General features: G+C 33.8%; 1 long non-coding RNA gene across 1 annotated transcript in view; it reads right to left on the reverse strand.

Annotated features, from left to right (window-relative positions):
• Positions 1-3,115: 3,115 nt before the first annotated feature.
• Positions 3,116-12,056, reverse strand: part of LOC140696292 (uncharacterized) — a 31,995-nt gene continuing 23,054 nt past the window's right edge. The window contains exon 3 of the long non-coding RNA XR_012072438.1: positions 3,116-3,298. This is a non-coding gene — a long non-coding RNA (uncharacterized lncRNA). The remainder of the gene's footprint in view (positions 3,299-12,056) is intronic.

Genomic DNA, 12,056 nt, shown 5'->3' on the forward strand with positions numbered 1-12,056 from the left:
TGAAGAAGAGGCCAGGGAAAAAATATTGTCCAAGAGATCAAGAAAAATATAATGGAAATCATGTTTCTAAAAAGCTCCCTAGGGAGTTGTAAAAGGAACCCCCAACCCACTCAACAAACAGACGGTGAGTCATTATAGCCACCCTATCGATTCAACCAATAGTGTTGCCAAGAAGAATGATCCTTGGTAGATTTATACAGTTGTTAAGTCAATATTCTGCTTTTCAATGGTAGGTAATAACCAGAAAGTTCCCTTTTTTAATGAAAACATATAAACCCATTACTGAAAAATAAAAATAGTGGAAGCCATAAATTTTGCTTTCAACATTGGCGGCAGGAAGCATCTTTAAAATGGTAAATTGTTCACTAGGAAAACAACAAAAAATCATGACAGCTGCAAATCGGAAAAAGGCATTCTAAAGAAAAACAGTTAATTCACTCGCATTTAACAGAGAAGCAAAACTGGGGGGTCTCTTCTGATCACTGATGTATGAAAATTTGACAGTTTTCAAAATAGAATCTGACAGCAGTGGAACAACATTACTGAGTTTTGATAGCTAAATTAACCTGATTCTCCTTGGGAGTGTAGATTACCTTTATTTTCTTATATCTCAATATGAAAGATTTAATGCACTTACTTGGGGAAATAAAATTTAAGGTAGGAAACAGAATGTTTGAGCCAAGCCTATTAAAGCACCACATGCCAAATAACAAATCACAGATGTCAACTTCAACTTTCAAAACTATATTTTATGGGATCCCATTTCTTCTTATCCAGCCCCCTTCCCCTGGAACATTTTATTTTGCAGGAAGAATTGTCTTCAAGTGTTTGCATAAAATTACGGTATTATCAAATTTAAATTTAAAGCAAATGTTTTGTTCCAACTTTAATTTGCTCTTATTTTTACCCTGTAGTGATCACTTTTTAAGAAACACAATTACTATGGGAAAATGTCCATATTTATTTATATAATCCCCACAACTCCACAGAGTAGACACCGTTCTTAACCTAGTTTTACAGAAGAGAAAAATGAGACACGAAGATATTATGTAACTTCTCTAACTTGTTCTCCCTTATCCTTAGAAACTTTAATAGTGTCTGACACAAAACACGAGCTTAAAAATTGTTGTTTACAGTATCTTGTTGACTAATCAACTCACTTTTGTATACGTCATTCTGTAAATGCTAAAGAAAAACATGCTTTTAGTTCGTTCCCATACTACACTCAAAACAAAGCCTATTTCCTTGCTAGTCTCTCCATCTCATATTTTGGTCACAGCCTGGATAAACACTCATTTCTTCCAGCCAAAGACCTACAAGTCATCCTTCAGTATTTTCCACTTCTCATGCCCTACATCTAATCCATCACATGTTCAGTAGTTTCTTCTTTTAAAATATATTTAAAAATCTGTTCCTTTCTTTCCATCTCTATTGCTACCATGGTCCAAGCCAACATCTTCAATCTTTTTTTTTCCCTCCTTTTTCAGTTTTATTAGGTAGAATTACTACAGTTCGACTGCACATACACATTATATTGCACGTAAACACAGTATACTGCACTTTTGTTTAGTTTACATATATGTACTACTTATTGTTTCTAAGAATAGATTAGATCTTTAGCTTTTTAAACTTACATAGTTATCAAAGAAATAAAGCCAACTGTAAAATAAGAATCAACAGAATGCAGTAATCCAATCATAAAGGACAGTCAAATGTGCTTACCCATATTCAAGAAATCAATCATTTTAGTTATAAATAGTAAGTAGTTCATTTGTGTCATTATTTTTGTTATTTTTTAGATTCTCATATAAATGATGTCATATGGCATTTCAACATCTTTTAATTTTAATCTTTTAAGGCAGCAATGATCTCTTGGTCTCGTTACTTAACGAGGTTCCTTTGCCTGACCTGCAGCACTTCGAACTCTGAGAACTCCAAGGTTTGCAGCAGAAAAAAGGTTTAATCACAAGGCAGCCAAATAAGATGGCAGAATAAATCTCACCACCTCCTTGAAGGTGAGGGGTATGGTTATACTTAAGGGTGAATAGTATAGGGTGGTCAGAGGTGCAAGGGAAATTGCTCCGAGGCAGGAAAAAGGTGAGGTAATTGTTGCTCTGCCCAGGTGTATCTGAGTTATATGCTTCCTCACGGATGCATTAGCAGAATCTGAGGGTGGCATTTTTTTGTTTTTGATCCTTTGATGTCAAAAGGTCACTTAGGGAATAAACAAGCCTATTCTATGCAGACTCTAACTGGCCATACAATACAATTTGCAAATGTTCCCCCCTGGGGCTATTCCCTATTCCCTTCCACTGTTTTATTTCTCTCTAAATCTTATTTCTCATCTCTCACTTTACTAAATATTGTTTTATTTATTGTTATTTATTATTTGCTTTCTTTCACATAAGATGTAAACTTCATAGAGAGTATTCCCCAGGGCCTAGAACATGATAGGTACTCAATAAACACATATTAAATAATTGGAAGGACTGATCAATCAATCAGTAAGGAATGGCCTACCAGATACTGTCTTATTTTGTACCCTTTCTATCTCTCCAACCTAATCTGGTGCTACTCTCTTTTTATTTCCTATAGTTACCCATGTGTTCACTCTGCCTGGTAGTTCCTTACATGGCTGGCTATTTTCCAACTCTTCAGCACTGAATTTAGAGGTCACCACCTCAGAGAAATCTTTCTCTACCATCCCATTTAAAGTACCTTTTACTCAGCATCACTAATAATCCCTAACCAACATTCAGTCTTTCATAATATATTATAATCTATAGTTTTTTAAAAATTTGTTTCTGTACTTAATTTTTATCTCATTCTCTCCCTAATAAAATATGTACTCCTTAAGGGCATAAACTATCATGTCTATCATTTTACCTTCAGTGACTCACCTAGTGCCTGGAATATAATCAGAATAAAATTATTGGAGAGGAAGAAAGGGGACTTTCAAATTTAATGGTTATCTCTGTGTAATGAAATTCTTGGAGGCACTTCTTTGATATTATTTATCTATGCTTATTTATATTTAACATATACTACTTATTTACTAAAAGATTTGCACAGACACAATGGCATTGATTATAATTATTATATTCCTTACCTTTTGCTGAGTCTTCTTCACACTATGTGTGTGTTTGGAAAGCAGGTTTCTAGGCAGGTAGATCCTAGCACACTAGGCTAGATTCACTCTCAAGCAGAAAGCAACCATAATAACATCTTGGAGAAACAGGCTCTTAGGAGACCTCATTCCTGGCAGCAGCCTTGTATCTTTTGTCTTTCTAGACTTCACCTGTTGATGACATTTAAAAAATATCATATCATTATTTACTCCTTACTCATTTATGTCATTTGCAATTGTTTCCCCTGAACAGTTTCGGGCTCTGCAACGAAGCTGCAGCTTGTGATTTGCTGTAAGATTCCCAGGGCTGTTTCACATTCCCGAGGGGTCTGGTGAAGTTCTGAGAGGAAGGCCCCTGCTCAACTTCCTCTCCTTCCTCCTTTTTCTCCTGGTCTTTATCTTTACTCCTTTTCATAAGGTTTGCTATGTGTGGCCCTTCGGAGTTAGCAAACAGATGACTCATTCACCAGTGTTCTAATATATGAAGTGACAACCTCCTTGCATAACCCAATTCGTTTGCAAGGAAAAAACTCATTTTTCTGAACAGGCCTCATTTCTCTCTTCACTAACCTCCTTTGTAATTCTCATCAGTATTTTCACTGTTCCTTCCAAGTGTTTATGATTCAATATAGATTCTTACTGTCTCACTCTTTCACTGGTTTTTATGAAATCACATTGTTTAAGTATTATATCTAGTTTCCCTTCCACGCTGTGTTTTCTTCATGTGTCTAGTCTGATGTGCCTACTTATTTCTCAGACATATTCATTTGGAGAGTTTACTTTCACTTTGAATCACATATGACAGGAACATAATTCCCATTCAATTTCATTTCACTGCAAAAGTGCAAAAAGACAAAGTGGTAAAAGGAAGGTCTTGAGAGGTTTTACTTATTTTGATACTGTGTGAAAAGACACACACTTCTGGGTACATATGTTAAAAATAAAAAATGATTCATTTAATTTTTGATATGATTATATTTAAGACATAAGAGAATTCATATTTTGTTCATTTTATATGCAAAGAAAAATTTCAGACAACTATTTTTGTGTTGCTTTTCAAAATAGAAAATGTTCCAGTTACGCAGTTCTTTGCATACAAAGTGAACTAAGAATCCACCATCAACATGCAATTTGAATGAATGCGTTCAGAGAAATAATGATAGATATTTCCTGAGTATTGAAGTTACTAAAATAATTGAATTCTATTCTATTAAATCTAACTAGCATTAATTGAACAGTAGGAAAGCAATTGAAATAGATACAAAATACCTGGATTCTAGTTCATTTGCTCATTCAAAGCATTTTGTTGTTGTGGTTGATTTGCTTTGTTTATTTTAATTCCTAGTGTGTTCAGGCACAATGTTAGTTAACAACGATTTAAACTGAGTAAGATACAACATTCTTAGGCATTAGTTGTTATCCTTTGACACAAACATTTTACAGTTGACCCTTGAACAACACAGGTTTGAACTGCGCAGGTCTCTTTATATGTGGGTTTTTTTCAAAAGGAGTAAATACTACACAACTACATGATCCTCAGTTGGCTGCCCTGGTTCCCCTTGACCCACAGGTCCAACAGGGGCTTGGCCCAGATGGATACCGCACCCTCCTTAGCTTTGTGTGACACCCAAGATTAGGAAATTCCCCGTCTTTTAAACAGTGTGCTAGCAAACCTGGGCAGTCTTGCCTAGGGGAAGACATTATCTTTATCATCCTGGCCTGCAAATAAATTTACCCTCTGCCCTAGAGAGTGACATTATCACTGTTCTCCAAGGCATGTGCTGTACAAATGTACTTGTAAAAATAGTTCAGACTATAAACTGATTCAATACCTGCAGAAAAACCAAAAAGAATTATTTACTAATAGAGTATTATAAAGCTATGTTTCCTGACACCAAGGAGTTCAAGTATAGTAGATGTAAAGGACTTGTAAAAGTGAATGTAAGCTAATAACCACTTATATTCCCAAGTTTTGTGTAACTTCAAATTGTGCTTTCAGAAAACTAAGACACTTAATATTTATGTACTCAAAGCCATCTCTTCCTTTATGATTTCTTCCTATGATTGTGTTCTTAGAAGGCTTTTCTCTATATTATAGAAAAAATTCAGAAACATTATTTTGGTTCTACAATTTGGTTTAGACTATAGAATAGCCATAAAAATACCTATATAATTTGTGAAATTCAGTGGGAAGATAAATTGATTCAGGGAACAGAAACAAAAGCTGGATGAAACATCTGCTTCATTTGTAAAGATTTGTAATTGTAATTAAAAATGAATGTCAACATGTGGGTAAATTGTACTTTCAAAAATACAGTAACAATGAGTCATACATTGATCGTAACAAATTCTGGAAAAGATAACATAAAAACTTATAAGAACCTGTATCAAATAAACTATGGGATGTTTGTAAAGTTTATTGAATGGGAAAAGAACTATATAATTATCATATCATAATTAAACACTAAACTATATATAATTAAACATTTAGTCAAAGCAAAGGGAAACTACTGATATATGTAGCTTCCAAAACCCTGTAAAGGTATGCATTCTTTAAGCTTTTAATTTAATGGAGGGATAAATAAAATACTGCAAAAATAGAAGAATGATTCAGTTTTGCCTGTTTTTATTATTTTAATGTCTACTTCAGTAAAACTATTTGGCTAATGTCTTTAATCTGGTGTCCCTAAAAACAAATAATAGTCTTATTTAGTCCCAGACAGACATGTTATTTTTCTTAGTATCTAATGCCACATCCTTATGCTGTAAGTTGAACTTCTCTGAAGAATAAGAGAAGTACATTCATAAAGAACATTGATGCAAATCAATATGCATTAAAAAATAAAAACGATTCCAGGAAGCCAAAAAGTGACTCTAATCTTCATTAAGTATACATTTTAAAATTCTTCCTTCCTGTGTAATATAATAAAAGATAAAAATATGTTACTTTGGAAAAATTCAGAAATACTTCTAAATAAGTAGTTTTCATATAGTATGATTATAATTTCTTTTTACTCTTAATTTTGGAAATTATCAAATACATACAAAATTTGAGTCTTCTTTTACCCATCAATGACAATATTGTTTTACCTGCACATCTACTTACCTCCTTCCTAATTTGTTTTATAACAAATCCCACATATCATTTTATTTTATCCACAAATATTCCATGAGTGTAGTTTTAATTTGTTATTTCAGCATTTTGAAATTTTAGAATTTTTTTTAAAAAAGCAAGAATAGAAGTAAATGTAGTGGAAGTTGTTCAAAATTGAATATTCTTTAAATTTACATTATAAAAATGAATCAGACAATGCATGTATGAACACATTGGATTATTCATTGAATTATATACAAAGAAATATCTACCAAACACACAGACCTTAAAGAATTTAGTTTGTTTAGGCAAATAAAATTCAGTTCAGTTACTTTAAATAACATTTTAGCATCACTATACTTAATCAAAATACAGGTACTACAAATTAGAGCCAGTCCTCTCCTTAAAAGTTATAAGCACTAAGCAGGAGGATCAACAACATGGTTGAAGAGAATTGCATTCTATTTCCCAGGTAAATGCAAACTTCCTCTGACTGCTCAACAAAAACAAGAAAGATGAAAAGCTTGTGGTAGTATGGTGAATCACTGCATGTATTTCTCTTCTATCCTGATGAACATCCTTTCTCATTGTAACCAAATCAGGCTCAACAAAAGCAATAGAGAATACAATGACCATCTCTGGTTCCCATCGACCTATTTCAGTTACCAGGTTTCAGTGATCAGGTCAGAACATTTCATATTGTTCCCAAGGATATTCTTTTGAATTACAATACTCAATTCTTGGTTTTCGTAAATCCAGAAGCTCCCAGTTTAACATGCCTAATTAGAAGCCACGTCAGGAGTAGGGAGCGTGTTTCCATTCCAGTTATAATAACCATATCAATGAACTCTTTTGTTATTGTAACAACCACATGACATTTTTTTCACAATAAAATCCATCTTACAGATTTAAAAAGCCAAAAAGAAGAAAACACAAGATTCCAATAATGCTTTTATTAGTGTCTAGGTGGAAACACGTCATGTGGAAATCTTTGCCTTGTTCACAATTTTAAAAATTAGGATTTTGTATTTAAATGAAAGCTATATGAGTTAAGCCTCTGCCTACTATTAACTTTGAAAATTATAGAAACTATGCTATAAAATCACTGATAAGAAAGAAGTGGTATCATGCAAAATAACGGAGTAGGAAGATTTGAGAAGTGTCTTCAACAAAGCAATCATTCAAGAGAGATTGAAGAGAGCTATTCTGAAACTCTGAAGCCTGATTTGACACTTACAGTTGTGGTATACTGGATGAAGGGAAAGACAGTTGTTCTTAGGCATGAGATTGGCATGTGTAAACATGTCACCAACCCCACTTCTCAGTCCTACCTATTCTGTAGGGTGAATGGTTCAAGTCATTGGAGCAGCTGTCTGGTGTCCTCTAGGAAACAGCTGTTTCCTCCATTGGTAGCGAGGGGAAATTTAAAGGGCCAGTACGCTTTTTTGTTCCCCTTTCTGGAGCCAGACATTTAAGAAAATACTTGTCTGGCTACTAGCTGACCACAGACATAATAAAACCAAAATTCTGGTACCTCAAACAAAAAACAATACACAGTTCACAAAAATAATTTGGAGAAGTCACAGGTGGACAGTACCAACCCATAACAAGTAGAAATCAGCAATACCTGAGGAGTGGGAGAATCAGATTTCCAGAGTTACTTCCTGAAAATCTCTTCAACAAATGGTTCTGGGTAAACTAGATATTCACGTGCAAATTAATGGAGTTTGACCTTACATCATATAAAAAATTAACTCAAATGGATCAAAGAACTAAAGTAAAGAAGTCATAGGTGAAAATATAGGGAAGAATCTCAAGGACACTGGATTAAGTGATGACCTTTGGGATGTGACACTGAAAGCATATAAAAAAAGTGAATATAGAAAATTTGACTTTATCAAAATTGTAAACTTCTGTGCATCAGAGGACATTTATCAATAAACTGAAAAGACAACTTACAAAATGGGAGAAAATATTCGCAAATCATATATCTGATCAAGGATTAATTACTAGAATATATAAAGAGCTCCTAAAACTAAACAACAACAATAACAACAAAACAGTCAAACTGGAAAATGGACAATAAATTCGAAAAAATATTTCTCCAAAGAAGAAATAAAAAATTGCCAATGAGCACATGAAAAGATGGTCAACATAATTAGTCATTACACTAGGAAAATACAAATTAAAATCACAATGAGATAACACCTAACCCGCATTGCAATGACTACCATTAAAAAAAAAAGGAAAATGGAAAATAACAGATGTTGAAAAAGATGTGGAGAAATTGGAACCTTTGGGCACTGCAATTGGAAATGTAAAATGATGCAGCTGCTATGGAAAACAGTTTGGCAGGTCCTCAAAAAAGTTAAATGTGGAATTATTACATGATCTATCAATTCTATTCCTAGGTGACTACTCAAAGGACTTGAAAACAGGGATTCAAACTGATACTTATGTATCAATGTTCATAGCAACGTTATTCACAATAGCCAAAAAGTGGAAACAGTCCAAGTGTCCATCAACAGATAGATGTATAACACATATAATGGAATATATATACAATGGAATATTAATCAGCCATAGCAAGTAACAATGTTCTGATTCATGCTACAAGATGGATAAACTTTGAAAACATTATGCTAAGTGAAGTCAGCCAGACACAAAAGGACAAATATTGTATGATTCCACTTATAATATGTATCCAGAATGGGCAAATTCATAGAAACAGAAAGTAGAATAGAGGTTACAAGGGGCTGGAAGGAGGAATTTGGAATTATACTGCTTAATGGTTACAGAGTTTCTGTTTCTGTTGATGAGTAAGTTTTGAAAATAGATCATGGTGGATGGTCACATCACACTGTGACTGTACTTAATGCCACTGAATTGTACATTTAAAAATGGATAAAATGAAAATCTTCATGTCATATTTATTTTAACACAGTAAAAACTAACTGATAACGTTTTTATTTAGCATGTGATTATGTTGTACAGGTTTTATAAGGAAAATTATTACTTCTTTAACACAGTATTTAGCAACATGATAGAGGCTCAGAGTTCCATGCTACAATGAAGATTTTACCCAAGGAATTTTAATAATGTAAGTGTATTTAATAATAAAAAAAAAAACTGCTGATATCTTGTACCTTAAAATAGTGAAAAATCCACATAAAATATTACTTTTGAGCCATTTCATAAAAGTACTTTGGGAACATAAACCTGGAATCTATATATTTGTCTTACAAGTAGTGCTAAGAAAAGCAAAATAAGTATATCCAGCAGCGATTTCTCAAACGACCTAAGGATATTAGTAGTGTAATCTTCATATACATGTAAAAATAAATCTTTAGAAAGAATGTTATTTAAAAAGCAGTCATTTCCCATCTTAGAGCTGAGCTCATAATATAAAAATATCCATAGAAAGTTTCAGCTTTAAGCATGAGTGACTTGATTTTTCTCATTATATTTTTTCAATCCAGTATATTCACAAGATAATCAGTTTGTATAAAGAAATGTCTTCCTAATAATGCTTTTTACCACTTCAATTCTTCACCATCACTCTATTGTCATTAAAATGCATTATTCTAAATTTAATTTTTTAAAATATATTTGAGAGATGAATATTACCTACCAAGCAGCAAATACTGCTCAATAACAATATAGATCTAGAAATCATAATTTCTATTGAATTTACTTGTAGCAGGGCAGTTTTATTTCTTTTCCTTTATGGTATGTCATCCTAATCTTCAGAAAAGTAGAAGAAATAGTATAGACTTTAATTTTAACAAATCAAATGAATATTCTTGATTTTAATTTCCTGAAGTCATTTACAGTTTCTTGGCTCTTTAAGTTTCTTTAAAGAAATGAGACTTTATAAAGTTTATGATACTACAGTTAAATTTTGTTACAGAATCTTAGATTTGTTTTAGAGTTAGCAAATGATTTGCTTTTCTATTGTGGTAGGCAACATTTGTGGATGACACTCCAAAAATGTCCTGCCCTAGTTCTCAGAACCTGTGAATAAGACTGTGTGCTGTTGACTGGCAAACTGACGTTAAAATGGGAACTGTCCAGGCAGATCTGAATTAATCACAAGTCCTTTAAAAACCAGAGAGTTTTCTCTAATTAATGGTAAAAGGAGAAGGCAGAGGGATTCCAAGAGTGAGGATTCGATGTGCCCTTCCTGGTTTGAAGATGGAGGAGGCCACATAAGAAGGAAAGAGGTTAGTGGCCGCTGGCTGAGAGCCAGCAAGGAAGCAGACTTTAAACTTCCTGCTGCTAAAATTGGATTCTGTTGACTACATGAATGAGTTTAAAGTGGATTCTTGCCTTCAGCTTCCAGATAAGAGCCTATCCTTGGTTTAGGCCATGTGAGACTCTAGCAAAGAAACCAGATTGGTTCAAGCCAAATTGAACATCTGACCTACAGAACTGTAAGATAATAAATGGGTGTTTTCTTAAGCTATAAATTTGTGGAAATTGATCATGTAGCAACAGAAAATTAATACACGTAGTTCTCAAATCAGCACATGATTTTGCTTTTGCAGTTATTAAAATTTTAGGTCATCCAAGGGGCAAAAGAGATATGCCCCATTAGGTCTAGGAAATAAAGTAAAAAGGATTGCCCTCTGAAATCAAAATTGTAAAACCAAGAGGGATATGCCCAAGTTTTGAAAAAGTGTATTAGAAACTTTTGGGTATACTGTGAATTTAAAAAATGATAAAGTCCTTTTCTCAGAGGAAAGTTAATAAATTTGCATATGTAGGCACAAAAGTTTGTGTGGAATATTAAAATTGATATTAAGATCCTCTCTCTAAAATGACAACTCCAGGACCTGTAGAGCATGATTGCAAAGTAGTTTCATGTATCAACCTAATCAGAAAAATTAAAGCATTTAGAATAAAAGGTAAATAAAGTCCACACACATTTTAAGGGGTCACAGAAGCAAACAGGGCAGTGCCTACCCCGTCATTGTCTCAGACCAGGTTTCCCTGTGGGCCAACATAAATATCTGGCAAACTTTGTTCCCAACAGGTGGAGCCTTGTAGGTTTTTACATTTGATTTCTTAAACCATCTCTCCTTTTCCTAATACTAGGCACTAAAACCAAACACCTGATCATTTGTTTTCCAGTGTAGTTTATCTAGAAATTAAGTATGGGTTAGTCAAAATGCCTCATCTGTCTAATATCCCTGGGAGTTATATACCTCACATTGTAATTTAACTGTCTTTCATATCTACTTCTAAGTCTTTCGTAGCTTCACCAACAGAAACTAACAACATCCAGCAGAAGCAACTCTGGGATGGTGATGAGACTGCATTTCTTGTCCTGCAAGGTGACCGTTAACCTGGACAATGATTATTTCATTAAGGCACAAGTATGTGTGGACAGTGGGTGTTCTCTAGATGATACTTTGTGTGGGTCTGTGTGTGCTGGGGGGTGTCCTTAATTGAACTTGTACACATTTAAAGAAAATAATAATTTTAAATGTTTGGTATTAAAAAGATCCTTTGCATTCTTACTTGGTGTTGAAGTTAAATTGCACTAGAGTGCATTATTCTAGGTAAGATTTAAAAGCCCAGGAATAAACTTGTGTTTAGAATGATCAACATTCAAGGAGGCTAATTAAAAAGGTGGGCTTCGTTTACCATCTTTTGTCAAAGCAACTTATGTCATTTCCTTTGATGCCACTGGAAACCTTTCAAATTACCACCTGCAAACTCTGAGAGCTCACTGGGAAGTTAATGACCCCTATACCACTTCTCACCCTTGACACCCCGCCTCTCTTTCTCTGTCTACCTGCCTGTCTCTATTTCCCCTATCCTACTCTTCCC

This window comes from Vicugna pacos, chromosome 1, assembly GCF_048564905.1.
Source record: "Vicugna pacos chromosome 1, VicPac4, whole genome shotgun sequence".
Lineage (NCBI taxonomy): Eukaryota > Metazoa > Chordata > Mammalia > Artiodactyla > Camelidae > Vicugna > Vicugna pacos.